We start from the raw sequence: 15,164 nt of genomic DNA on the forward strand, positions 1-15,164 counted from the left end.
GAATGAAGTGAAAAAGAGTTTTCAATCTTTTAATGCTCCATGCTTATGGAAGAGGCATAAGAAAATGGTCCATGGGGATCCCATATTATTATTTGAGGGATTTTTATTTTTCAGGCCTGGTCAGGTTTTATGACTGGCGTGTTTCCGAGAGTGCACCTCTCAAGCACTGGGGTTTATAATGATTTCTCCTTACGCTATTTATCTCTCTTTTCCAGTTGCAGTGCATTTATCCTCATGCAGACAGATGCATGACAGGAGAGGAGAGGAGACGTCAAAGAGATTCTGCTGAAGAGAGGAATATGGATTTCCCCGTTCCCCTCCCTGAAGGATATTTTCAACAAGATGCAAGGTTTTGCAATGCACAAATATATTAGCAGTGCAAAAGCAAACAGGAAAGGTTGTGACATTTGCTGAAGTTCTACTAAACTAACTCAGGTTGTATACACAGGGACAGAAGAATTTGGGGGCTGGCTGTTTGCCTTAAAAAGCATGCATTTTACAGTCTGTCCTCTGTGTTCCCCAGCAAATTCTCCTCCATCTACTGTGAAACAGAAAATAATTTGCTTTTTTATAGCTCGAAATCAAAAAGTTAAAATACAAAACAGCTGATACTCATTTGATTTTTGTAAAAGCTAGGCTTTCTGTTTGATTTGCTCCCTTCCTTTTCCTTTAGGTACGTAGCACAGCAGTTGTTTCCAGCATCTCTCCATTGGAACACTGGATGAGTAAATAATGGAAATATTTATCAGCAATCCCAACTTCTTTTTTTAAAATATTCACACAACAGATATTTTAGTGCAGGATTTGGAGAGGTGACACTGTTTATGCAAGAATGTATTAATTCTCTGACAAGGTATGGGACTTAAATGTAATTACACAGTGTGATGACAGTGAAAGGCAGTTAAACACAGTCTACTAAATAGTGAAATGCTGGGTCTTTCTCCAAGTCAGAAGAAAATACAGATTTTTTTTAATACTTTAGATCCACCTTTACAAACAGGTATAATCCTAGATGGGGAATAGAGAAGACAGTGTTTTCCGCAAAAAAAAAAAAAAAAAAAAAATAATAATAATAAAATAAAATAAAAGAGAGAGAGAAAAAATATTTTTAAATGGATTTTCAAAGGTGCTAAAGGAGTTAGGTGCTCAAATCTTATGGATTGGAATAAGTCGATTGTGCAAGGTTCTTTGCAAATCACAGCTGTAATGTCCATAAAAGAAAGACAATTTTATAGCCAAGGTACCTAACTGGGACCTGGTAGATCTGAGATTCATGCATAGCTCTGTCTGACTTTGCAAGCCACTTGCCCTGTGCATCAAATTCTGTTTCTGCGAAGCACTAATGAGGAAAATGGCATTCCTCAGCTGCACAGAGGAGTTCTGAGAATGTAGTCATTGTGATGCTGGGGGACACGTGTTTATACGATTTGGAGTCATTTTCTACAACTGGAAGTGGGGTTGGACATTAGATTTACTATAAACGCATAGGAGAAATAATGATAATTACTCAGAAGAAAAAGAAATCAAGCAGAACTTATTGTTTTTCTGGTAAAAAAAAAAAAAAAAAAAAAAAAAAGACCCAGAAGAGATTTCCTCAGAACTTTAAATAAAGCAAATGTTTCCCTTTAAACAGGAAAAACTCAGCAACTATTATGTTGAAATAGCTTCACTCTATGAAGTAACATCAAACCTCATTAAAAAGAGGCAGGGACACAGACAAAATAGGAATGTACATGATGTCAAACCCTATTACCACAGTGTGAGACTGGTCACAGAAATAATGCCTGGCTGTGTGGTATCACCATCAGCAGCTCTGAGCAAGCTCTCCATGCCAACAAATGGAAACCAGACAGAGACTCATCTGTAGACTAAGCTAAATAGGAACTGGGACTTCAGGTCTCTTAATTTTCCTGCGATACCAAGTTTTTGGCTTCAAAAAACTTAAAGAGGCAGATCTGCCTGATAGTGGATGCTTCAGATGGATGTGAGGATGACTCAGCTCAGTTGCCTTCTGAGTCTCCCAGTGAGCACATGTTGAGGAGACAGCTTTTGGGCCCTGTACACAAGATTGCAGCATCATTCACCTTGCAAGCAGCTAACCCAACTCATCCACTCATTGATACTGAGTCCTCTCTGTCTCTCTGCCCCAGCCCTACAGGGAGGCTAGACCTGGTGCGGACATGCAGTGAAGGATACTTTCTAAACTTTATGATATTCATAAAGGAAAGCAAATAGCCTTCATTTTACCCTTGTTTGTCCCAGCTGAATATAGTTTGGTGTTTGATTTTGGTGGTCTGGTTGGCAAACCCCACACTCTGATCTCAGGTTGGCTTGGTAGGAGGACTTAGGAGAAGGCCATGCAGTGGTGCCTCTGCTTTCCCTACCAGTGACACAAAGTTCATCACATGTTATAATGCCAGAAGGGCTACAGCTCTTCTGATGCTTCCAGTAAATCTTCCTGTGGATTCTTCAGAGGAAAATATTTAGAAATCTGTTCAAGAGAAATGCTGCGGTAAAGTAGCCCACAAGAGCAATCTCTTGGGAAAATCAAGGCAAAGCCAGTGCAGGGATTTTTCCACCATTCAAGTTTTCTCGGTACCTCTGCTCCATCGGTCTCTTTCACTTGGGTTAGTTACACCCAAACACAATGGAAAGCACTCCTAAAATTTCTTTTGACACACTCATCACACAACTCACACACTCATTTTTTTCAGACTCCTGGACTTCATTAAAATAACTCAGTTCCACTGGGGACATCTCTGATTACTCACTTTTAGTTTAGTTCCTAATTTGTCATCAGTGAGGAAAGGGGTTCGAGCTCAAAATCTAAACCTTTGGGGAATATTCAGATCTGGGACATGAATTGCCTTCTTAAGCAAACAATCCAGCAACCTGAGCTCTTTCTCTGGAGGAAAAATGGAGCTCAGTGAGGTTGTGGCCTTATGGTCAGCTAACTGCCCTTGTGCTCCAGAAGTGCCAGGACAACCCAGTCCTTGACACCAGGCCTGGCAGCAGCCGTGCTGCCTATACCTGTGATGTGATACCTGCCTGGCACCCTCTGAATCCTGCCTCAACACCATGCCCCCAAAACTACAGCCGAGCCAAAACATAAACACAAGGGAAACCATGCCAGTTTGCACTGTGTCCATATTAACCTGATTTTACAGATTATTATTTTTTTTTTGTGAGGGATATAAGTCATTCCTCCAGATCCCTTTTTAAGTGCAGTTTGTTATATTTCAAAGGCAAGTTAGGCTTTTTTCCTGTCTCTGGTGTCTAAATGAGATGAATCTTATAAAAGGATGTCCACAAATGAGAAAACAGGACCAGATCCACAGTTCCCTTTAGTTTGTGCACAAGTGAGCTGAGGGGGCAGTTCATTTGAAGTTTTCTTGTGTTTGGGCCAACTCTGACTGTTGGCACTAGTCCCAGCATAGATGAAAAGTTTGAGTATTAGCAAGGTAGGGCTGGAGCTGAAAGCAAAAGAACTGCAAGAGACCAAGAGACACCCTATATTCCCTGGCTGTTTTTCCAACTCAGTTAGAGAAATCAGACCCAGGTCTCACCCCTTTATTCCACTGAAGTGGTTCAAATTGAAATGGAGCAGACAGGAAAAAAAAAAAAAAAAAAAAAAAAAAAATGTGATAGATTTAAAGGGAAGGGGAGAGGACGGGAGGGGGAGGGGAGGGGGCGATAAAGGGAGGGGGACGGGGAGGGACTCAGAGCACTTTCAGAGCTTAGCTAGCAGAAGATGACTAGATAGAACTCTTGTGAAGGTCCAGTTTCACAACCACCTCATACATGTGTGAAATTCTAACATTTTTGTGGACCTATTGGTTATTCAGAGTATTAACGAGAAGAATGTCCAGCTCTTCACTTGTACCTACAAACACCTCATCTACATCCATGGTGATGGGATTTTAGGTGCCACATAGGGTCATAATTTTCTCCCTTTTATATAGACACCTGTGTTTCTGCCCTTTTGAACTACCATTCCCCAATCCTTCTTGAATGACTGACAGAAATAAATAGATTCATACAAAACACAAGGGTGAAATAAAACATAATGCCAAGTTAATCAAAACACAGAAATGCTGTCCTCCAGGTCTGGTAGACAAGTGAGTGAGTGGTGAGTCCCCAAGACAGAGGGTAGCTCTGTCTATATGTTTGGACTCATACACCTCAAGGCATGCCAGCAGACACCAGTGAGGTGCTCCTGTGGTAGAAATACTCTTTTACCTCTCCTGCCTCCTTTATGGAAAGACACATTGATCTCATTTCTGTATTTACAGCAGCTTTTACTAGCTCCATTGAAATAGATCACCTTGAGAGTTGGTTCAAACATTGCAAATCTCTTTAGTTTTCCCCCCAGCTGTTATGAAGGAAAAAAAATAATGTTTAAGTACCAACTTCAGGGAGGCTGCAGACAAAGGCATTACCTTTTCCCAGATGTGGATTCTGCCTGACTTTGAAGTAAATCTACTGAGCCATCCTTGAAACCATTCTACATGTTCTGTCATTATGTTAAACTGTTAATTGTCCTAGTTTCCAACATAATGTGCATTAGAATCATTAAGGCTCACTACTCTAGCAGATTTTCCTCTCCAGTCATTCAGTCTACTTTAAAAAGAAAAGTATTATTTAAGTCTCTGAGGTCTTGAGTACATTCACAAGTCCTATGGAAATTTGCCATTTAGCTTAATGGAAGCAGGAATCAAAACTTAAGATGTTCCCCTGGCAAACAGGAAGATTCACAGGTGAAAAGCCTAAAATGATAAGGTATACAGAAATGTTTTAATCTCTTAGGTTTAAGGAAACACCCAATTTTCTGGTAAATTGCAGTTCAAGTTTACTTTCTGTGCTTTAAAATGTTATGATGAGCTTTATGTGACCAACTCCATACCAGCCAAGACTGATCAATGCCTGTAGGTAAACTGTAGGTAAGTGTTGGGGGTTTGTTTTTTCTTTTCTCTGGAGTAATAGTCTCTTTCAAAACACTCTACTCCAATCTTGCTCAAGCCCTCCTGGCTTTAATACAATACAGACCACTAACAGGGATACTGAATCCTACTAATAGAGATTTCAAGGATAGCGAAATAAATTGCTAATGCCTTCCTCAACTGAGATTTGAATTTACCCATAAATTTACAGTGTTAGCTCAATATTCCACCTCTTTTTTTTTCTCTCTCTCTTTTTTTTTTTTTTTTTTAAATAAATAAAGAAGCTAGAAGCTCTGCTATGTCCCCACAATTCTCCTGGCTGGTTCACAACCATACATAAGAGGTCAGGAAATTTATTTCACTGCTTCAACACGAAATTAATAGAATTGATTAGCCACAGTATCTCAAGGCTTAGATCCATGCTTTGCTGAAGAAATTCATAATATCCTGAAAGTTGAAATCCTGAAATATCATTTCATTGCTGTGAATAAGACCAAATCAGCTATTCGTTGCACTCACTAAAGATACAGTATAGGGAACAGAATGATAAGCCTAGCTCACTGTTAGCACTGTAATGAAAGCAGCAAACCATGACAAGGTTAATCCCTGCCATTAAGAGTGACTATAACACACCTTGTTGATATTAATAAGGTCTTTGAGCTTTATTTTCTAAAAGGCTTAATAAGTCATAGTGTGAAGTTGACCCAAATGCTACTGATGATTTTCTGTCATCGTATGATATGCCTACTTTACAATTGGCAGAGTAGAATGCTCTGTAGATCCTGTTTCTTAATCAGAGATTAAAGTAGCTATCATGGTTGTAGATATGGAAAACTTTAAGAAATAGTATGCCTCTTACAGAGTCTTACAGTGTCATTTAACACCTATTCGGAGACTCACAGTAGAGTCTGTAGGACTTGCAATCATGGTTGTAGCCCTTGCACCCCTTCTTTCCTTTGTTTCAATGGCTTCCATTTCTCAGTTATAAAAATGAAATATTGTCAGCATTACACTTTTACTTAATCTATTTCTTTACTGCTAATAAGCAGACAAGATCTTTAATGGCTTCTCCACTGAAATCTAGCAAGATCAAAACCCCTAAAAGAGCAAAATATGTGCTTGAGCAGTGACACAAGAAGTATGCACTATCACAACACTTACCAAACAGCAAACAGGGATTTTTTTTTAAGTGAAAAATGTAAAAATAAAAAAAAGCAAATATTGCCTAGCAAGCTGCATTCAGTGTTCTTAGGTTGCAAGTGCATTCAGTGTTCTTAGGTTGTATTTTCTGGTGGTTGCTTTTTTATCTCTTCCCTGAAGTCTTGTTAGGTGTCAACATTGCTCAAAACTGTTCACCAAGCAACTCATGCAACTAGTCTACAGATTGTTCAAAAGCAATCCACTGCATGTGTCAACAAATTTGAGGCTGATCTCTGATTACTTGTTTTATTGTTTTAATTAGATGCATCAGACACATTATATTATTGGGTTTGTTGGTTCTTTGTTGTTGTTGTTGTTGTTTGCTTGTTTGTTTGTTTTTCTGCAGTTAAGTTACAGGTATTTAAGTTACAGGTATTCACATCTGTCAATTTTAGGACACAGAGTAAAGTTATTTTTTGATCAACACACCAGCCCGACACAACACATGATACAAATGAAGAGAACTTCCAGAAAAACACTGTGAAGCCAAGATGTCATTCCTAACTGAGCTTCTCCAAAAAGTTATCACTTCAATACTGTAAGTAATAAGGTAAAACCTAGTTATGAGTAAGTAATGAGAAGAACATCAACAAACTGGTCATATGCTACTATAGCTCCATGCTGCACTCTTACTCTGGCTCATTTGTATATTTTCTACTTGTTTTTTCCTTATCTATTAAATTGTGAGACCTCTGGAACTACATTATGTTTGATATATTGCTTCATGGAATAAAACTTAACTTGGGACCATGCAAATGTTAAATTTACTATCTGGTAAAAACCCATTAACACTCAGGAGTGTTTGCTGTAAAGAAGAACATAGAAAGAAGGGTGACTACAACTGGGAAGAAATCTTTCTTGTTTGTTTGTTTTTTAAGCAATAAACTTTCTTGGCTGGAGAGAGTATAAAAGCTTAAACTTCTTGGTTGACACATCAAAAGTAAAGCTAACACATAAAGGTTACTAGATGACTTCAGGCAGGATTTCATTTTTCACCTACTGTTCCTGTATATTTACATGCTCTTGCTCTCGGTGTACTGCTTTTGCTTTCTCAAAAGTAAAAAAGTGAAAAGCTCCTTTCTGCAAATCCTTTTGGCTGCTATCTCATCAATCCCACTCTAAGGTAAGCAGGTAACAATTCCACTGTTGAATAGACAAAAGAAGCAGCTGTGAAGTGTATTTTTAAGTGTTTTCTAATGGTTGTCTGGGTCCTTGGGTTCAGGAGAGCCCAGTTCAGCCACACTTCACAGTGCCATTAACATACAAGCCAAAACAGCCCTTTTCTTGGCATGCACAGAGAATACAAAATCATGGAATACATATACCAAATGGAAAATGACAACTTCACTGCCCTTTTCTTCAATGGTTTGTTGCTACCAGTCTTTGGCCCTGTGCATGTAAAAAAAAAAATCAAGTGCAAAATGCCACAAATTATTGCTGAAATATTTATGAATGTAAAAATGTAATGATAAAGTTTCAGATGCTGCTATCACCATGAGAAATGCTATTTATGCGACCTTCTCAGCACAGCTCACTAAGTGCCACTGGAATTTCTGTTCAAAAATTATTCATTCTAGCAGAAGGTCATGCCATCTCACTGGGTTAAAGTCACAAATTTCCCAGAGAGTGTATGAGCACGTGTTTGGATTTAAGGAAACAACCCCCTCTCAAAAGTTAATGGTGGAGGTCATTACAAGGTCTAAGCAAAGCAATTATTTTAAACTACAAGCCAACAAAACATTTGTTTTGTTTGTTTTTTTCCAGGTTATCCTTGACTTTCAGAGCTGGAAGACAGCTGCAGGCAGGAGGGCAGCCAAGCTAGCCGAGGAGGAGCTGCAATTAGTGTCAAAACTTTCCATGAACAGTACAGGGAGGCTCATGTACATCCCTCCCAAGGCTTCAGTGGGGGATAAGGCACCCACGTATATATTTTTTAAATACAATCTGCCCCCAAGTTCACCTGCTAAATCAAAGGCAAGTCCTAGTGGAAAACAAGCAGGAAATGAGACAATGGCAAAGATAAGGTTATAAAGGAAACTTTGGAGGCAACAACCTGAGCAGCCAATAATGGGGGGCCACATATGCCTGACGGAAATCCAGCAAGATTTACCTTTCCCAGGCAGAACCCAAGAACAAAGGGAAAACTGAAATCCTTAGAGATATATAGGATCTGGGAACATGGATTTTCAGCACGTGCACAGAGGCACCCACAAAGAAGAGAAGGCTGCTTCCTATAACCAGAAATGAGAACAAGTAGGAGGAGAGCAACATACTATAATAGATGGTAAGAGCCAACCTGATACCTCATGAGTTTTGTTAACTGTTTGCTGTGCATGAGAGCAATGTTCTGTTGGAAATAAACCATTTTATTGAGAGATGCCTTATATAGATGTCAACTGCTGAGGTGGTCAAGCTTACCCAGACAACAGAAAAGCAGGGATGACCCCAAAAATTCACCATGAGAAAGTTCAAATGAAGCAGAGTCACTCTAAGTGTAATGCAGACTGCTTTACCAGTCTAACAGATGCAACAGGTGAGCTCCTGCTCCTCTTCCTGTTCCTGCTCCAGACTTTGCACCAGGTAAAATGGTGTTCAAAGGCAGTTCGAGATACCTGTGTCTCACTTTGTTGGCTCTGACCTCGCAGAGGAATAACTAGCTCAGCTTAGGAAATGCATATCTGCTGCTTGTTCGATTCTCCTGACACTCCAGGTACTGGATTTCCCTACTGCCAGACTTACTAGAGTGAGGAGGCTGCTGCACAAGGCAGACCCCATGGCTGCTCACAGCAGCACTTCTCCACAAAGTCCTGTGTGAGACTTGTGACGGTGAGAGAGAAATAGAGAAAAGAGAGGAAAACAGGTGGAAAAGGAAATCCAAGAAGAAATAAGAACCAAAAAGTGAGGGAAAAAAAAAATTAAAATAAAAAAAAAAAAAAGGAGTAATGGGGAGAGCAAATAAAATTGTGTGAAGGGGGACAAAGAAGGAAGGAAAGCATCCCACCTTTGTATTGTAGCCCTCTTTTTTAACTCCCACCCATTTCTTTTCAAGCATTACAGTTTTTGCTGATATAATCCCCTTGTTCCTTTGCACCTTCAAACATAATACCTCAGATGTTATCTTTTTTTCTTTGTTTTTTTTTTCTTTCTTTCTTTCTTTTTTTTTTTTTTTTTGGTCAAAAATGTGCTTAAGGTGTCACGCTGTCTCTTCAGTCATTTCCCACTGATACTGAATGTAATTCAGCCCTTCTCCTGGACAGAAAACCTTTTGTAATAACTCATTATCCATTTTGTTTGTTTGCTTGCTTTGTCTACAAGGTTTCTGATATGTGTAGAGAAAAATTGTCTAATGTAAAAGTAACCTATATTGGAGGCACGTAGGTACCATACAAGGTAGTACATACATAGACATGTAGAATGCAGTGCTGATATTGCATCATTCTGTTTGAATGTCATACTCCAATGATTCTCAGTGTTCCACTTCAAAATAGATTGGCCAAGCAGTCAAAAGTCTAGTTTTAGTTATTTTGATGCTAGCTAATTTTGCTATGGTACATATTACTACTCCAAATAAGAAGGTAAATAGCAGGTGGGAATTTGTTCAAGATTTCACCCAGGAGTATTTCCAGAATTCACAAATATACTGTAATCTAAAAAGTTGACTGTAATGTCAAGTTGTGATGCCCATAAAAGTAATTTTTAGTTCATTTCTCTGATCTTCAAAGTCAAATTTTCATTGTTGCATCTCAGGTTTTGTGTTTTTTCTCCAGTATGGATTACATTCTTAACTTCCAATAGATCAAAAGGTTTATTCTTACTAAGTTATTTTCTACCAGTTTCATGGACTTGGGCACAACAAATTAAAAGGTAGACTTTATTCTCAGACTCCAAAATATGTGCTTAGAAGTCTATAAAATGTTTTTAATTGCTCTGCTTCAAAATTCCAATTGAAAAATCTGTTGTAAAAATCCTTGATGTAAAAAGGGAACAGTTGTATATCAGCATTCATATCAAATGAATCTTACCCCAGCAAAATGAGCAGTGATTTAAACAATGAGCTATGTAACATTTCAGTGTAAATTGATCAGAAAAATGGTAAAGTTGTGCCCTGTATTCTGATTTAGCAATTTTGATCATGCAAAATGCATGTCATTTGGCAAAAGTAGTGTCAGGGAAAAGTTCCTGACAAAAGCTGTTGCTGTATGAGCTGATGCAAAGTAAACATAGTTAAGATATCCCTGTGCTTAAACAAGATATCCCTATGCTTAAACAAAGCAAATCACATCTCAGAAGCAAAGAGATTTACTATAAACTTATTGAAAGATTTGCAGCTGTAAACTGATAGGATGTGTAGCCTTCAATTCTCTGAGCATTGTATGCCTGAGGGAGGTTATGTTGACTTGAATAGATTTACTCCCAACTGGTACCAGCCTAAGTGAAATAATCAAGCTCTGTATTTAGACATTCTCCTTGTTAACTAAAAACCTGAGGGAAAATTGTATGACGACATTCCTTGAATTTTCTCCACCCCTAAGATGTTGCAAGATACAATCAAATGCACTGCAAGATGCTTAATCTTATTTGCATATTTTCCCATCACTTTATGAAAGACGTTGGAAAAAAGTTACATAAAGCAAGAGATGCTTTGCCTGGATAATAAATGTGAACCATTTTAAGGTGTGTTCAAGGACAGTTCTACTCATTTCAGACTTCCTTTGGTGATTCAGGCTTTGCAGTATTTTCATCTGCAGTTGCTATGCAGGACACTGAAAGCTATTGAAAATTTCATAATATTTGTACTTGAATCACACAAGAGAGTAGCAGCACAAGTTTGATTACTTTAGTTTAAACTATGGTAATGCTACAGACTTTTTAAAAGTGTAATTCATTTCTGACTTACTTGTGGTGACTTGCAGAGTGGTTAATTACTGCTTGGAGGCAAAAATTGTGGCACAGAGGTCATTAAAGAAAGAAAGATTTAGGGAGTGCAAAAAAAGTCAGTTTTTTAGAACTGGTTAATTTGTCCAGAAGGGGATACATTTTTATAGCACGCATAAAGCAGAAATATTTATCTTGAAGCAAAACCACAGTATTTTCCTTTCTGTTTTTAGAACCAGCCATTTGGTTGTTCTGCAATATTGTTAGACAGATATTTCATTGTTACTAGTTTTTATTACAATACTTTCCCTGCCTTTGAATTTGGATTTTTTCAGGTAATTTGGTATGATAAAATGACACTTCTCAGCTGTCCCTCAAATCCTGTTGATGATACATGTACCTGAAGAAAATATCCCAAAGAAAAAAAAAAAAAGAAAAAAAAAAAAAATCCAATATATATATATATTTATTTAATTGCATTAACTTCATATTCACTACAAATATCTTTAACTTTGATGCCATATTAATTCAGGACATTTCTACTCCTTGACATCACGCTCAACCTTGACCACCTCCTGTTTCCCATAGATTTTATTGAATGTAGAAACACAAGCACCTTGCAAATCTGGTCCAACAAAGTGAGGCAGATCCTTTCGTGAACACTTCAGCTTAATCACAAACCAAGCAAACAAATGGGCTGAGAGAACTGATTGGAAACAGAATTTACTTTTGCCATCAGAAGCTGAGACACTGCTTCAGGTGTCTGAAGGCTGGTAAAACACAGAAGCAGAGAAGAGGATTCTGTTACGTGAGCTCAGCTAATGGAGACCAAGGAAAAAGCATTGTCTAAAATGCATGGGAACCCAAAGAGCTGATTTTTTAATGGGAAACATAAAGACCTGTGTTTCTGGGAGTAAAATAGAGGTGTTGAATTTTGAGAATTTAACATGAAAAATGTCTGTTCCTGGTTTAAGTGCCCAGACTCATACCCAGAGAAAGAAACATGTAGTGGATATATATCACTCCAGTTGAATTGTATGCAATTAACAGTCTATTTTTTTTTCTATTTTTTTTTTTCCTTCTCACACAAGGCACTTTTCTCCATCTTTTTCTGCTTAATCCAAAGTTTAAATCAAGATGGTTGTTAATGGCAGACTGCCCTACCCTCATCCCAGAGCACATATTTATTTGCCAGGACCCCACCAGACCCCCACACTCTTCAATGTGTCAGGCCATAGTCTCCCCCTAGTAAATTGAACCAAAAATGGAGCCATTGGAGTTTACCATAGGACCTGGCTTCTTGGTATCTCAGAGTAGTAAACTTTGATTAAACTGATGAATTTTCAGTTCAGATCTTTATAAAGAACTGGGTTCTACCAGTCTCTGATATAGATTTTGCTTTAACTAAGTACTTAGCACTCCCTTGCAAACAGATACACATTTACAGATACACACTTTCTACATTACTAAGAACTTCACTACTGCTAGCACAGGCTCCTCAGTCATAAATCTGTTGTACTGGACAAGTTGTACATATTGTGGTTTCTTATTCTGGTAAAAGGTTTTCTTTTTAGGTATTTTATATGTATCTTTTTATTTATATTTATATATATCAGGAATGGCCATACCAGGTCATACCAAAGGTCCATTAGCTCATTATTCTCTGACTGTAGCTAAAAGCAGATGCTTAATATAAAATATAAAAAAGATAGGACAGATTATTACTTTCCCATTATGTGCTCTCTGTTTCTGATGTTCTGTGACTCAGAGAAGTCAGTAAAGCTTAGGAAATGCAGACATACGCACACAGAGGACTTTCAGTTGTTAAATTTCTTTTACTCTGTATATTCCAGAGGTGGCTGACTTGCAAGGATAAAAAGAAAAGTAGCTCTCTGCTGCCTCTATGGAAGAAAGGGGAAAACCTAGACTGGTCATACTTCTTTTATGCAAAAGAAATATATCCCAGTGTACCTATGTTGTCTACTGCGATTTTTAAAAGGATATTAAGTGGTACACGGGAATGTACATGTATTTCTGAAAGGAGGACCAAAACTCTAAAAGAATGGTCACTCTGCTTTCCCCATAGCACCCTAATGTTGCACTCCCATGCACCCAAGGAGACATAGGCAAGCGAGAAAGAAATATAGTTAGCATGTTCCAGAAGATTTTCACTGTTAAGTTTCCATTGCCTTGAAGTTCAAAAGATCAGTTTGAAAGACTGATTTCCATACAAATCATTATCTTTATCCCAAGTTAGCTCTTAAGATTGCCCATGCTGGCAAAAGTATTAGAACCAGGTTTCTTTATAGATTACATTTAATTTCCTTGAACTAAATTCCATGTTCTGGCCTTGTTCATGCACTCAGATTACCTGATATTTTGATTCTGCCTCCAGCACTTCATTCAAACATGTAACTTTAATCAAATCATTTTTATCTTTTTTTGTGTCAACACCCCTTTTTGTCATCAAGAAAATTCATTATCAAATATAGTTCATACCAAATATAGTTCAGATTTCCAGGAGTACATGAGTTACTGTGTTACCCCCACACACCCAGACACACACAGTAACTTAATCCCCCTATCCCATCTATACAAGTACCTTTATTTTTTTTTCCTTCTCTCCTATGCAGGTCTGAGGAAACCAACTTCTTTGTTAACACACGACACCAGGGAGGTCACATATGGAAGCAAGAGATTGCAGAGCACTAGTATAATGTATAATCTACGAGCACATGTGCAGCCTCAAGAACCCAGCACTCAGCTCAGCAGATGGCTTCACACCAGGGCTATCAGCCAGGAACTAAAGATTCATGTGTGACCAGAAACAAAAAGTTAAAAGACGTGGAACCAGGCTTTCTGCATTTAACTCAATGTATTTGGGTTAAGCCAAGTGCTTTAAACAGCTCTTTAGTCCAGATGTTGAGAACATTAATATATGTATTGATGTAGAATTTTGAACAACCCTAATAACAAATGAATGCTTCATTTCAGAACATTTGCTGGAATCCCTCAAGTTTTCCTTACTCTTTTCTTGCTTTGGCCCAGGAAGCACAGACTCCCACCTCATCCCTAAATAAAACAGCCAGGTGCTACTGAATACTGGCATGACCCTTAATAGAGCAAGACCCAGTAGCATCACTCCCCCCCAAGAAACAAGAACCAGCATATTTTGTTTCCTTGGCATGGAATTTACATCTATGCACTAATGCTGATTTTTGTTTATCAAATGTGGAAAGAACAGAGACACTCGAAAGCAGCATGCACGTCTGTAAATCCTTTAGGGATTAAAGGGCCTAACACACAGGGTCTGGCAGGAGCTTTTAAACTCTGTTATTATTAAAATAATTCCATTGGCCCATGTATCCAGCTGCCCACTCTCATGATTTTATCAAGATCCTCCCTGTAGCTGACATGACAGTCTCTTCCGGCATCTGAAGATTACATGACAACTTCCACTTTCATTGAAAATAAAAAAAAGCTCCAAAGTTCACAAAGATCTCAAAACTGGGAACAAAACATAAGCAGCAAATAAAAAGAGTACATTTTTTAAATTGATTTTGAAGTCTGTCTCAACAGAGTCTGAAAGTCTCCCTTATAATTTCAGACTGGTGATTATTGCAAGCAGTTAAGGCTTAGCTGCAAGGCTGGCTCTGACCTCCACAAATTAGTACAGATCTGGGATTTGGGATCTTGGCTCTTAGTCTGAATAATCTATAAGCTACCGAGGAAATAAAAGACATATAATATGGAAGAAAGTATTGCTTGGGAAGCAAGATGTCTAGCACCCAATGAGAGGCAGAGTCAGTCAGAAGGAATAATCCGGGTCTGATGGATGAGCAGCTGGCAGCACAAATATCAGTATCTTGGTTCCAGTACACCTGGCTGTGGTCCTCAACAGCCATAAAATGCTTTGGGATTCTCTAAGGTAAAGAGAGTCCCCTGAGCACCAGTTATCATTACTGTGCCTTGCAGCTCTGTTTGCACAGCAGGATGCCCTGATGCCCACAGCAAGTGCTGCTTGAAGCAGCAATCATTCAAGCCACCTGCCAACACAATGCCATAGATGAGCCAAATGCTAGGATTTAAAATGTTTCTATACCCTAAAATTAGTTTCTTTTAAATTTAAATTGGATATACCAGACTAGT

General features: G+C 38.3%; 1 long non-coding RNA gene across 1 annotated transcript; it reads left to right on the plus strand.

The window, feature by feature from the left end:
- The first annotated feature begins 210 nt into the window (after positions 1-210).
- LOC116486413 lies at positions 211-14,950 on the plus strand. The gene is made up of 4 exons (XR_004252952.1): positions 211-349; positions 6,536-6,678; positions 7,905-8,424; positions 13,649-14,950. It is a non-coding gene; the product is annotated as an uncharacterized LOC116486413 (long non-coding RNA).
- Positions 14,951-15,164: the final 214 nt, after the last annotated feature.

This window comes from Aythya fuligula, chromosome 2 (assembly GCF_009819795.1).
Source record: "Aythya fuligula isolate bAytFul2 chromosome 2, bAytFul2.pri, whole genome shotgun sequence".
In the NCBI taxonomy this organism is placed as follows: Eukaryota; Metazoa; Chordata; class Aves; order Anseriformes; family Anatidae; genus Aythya; species Aythya fuligula.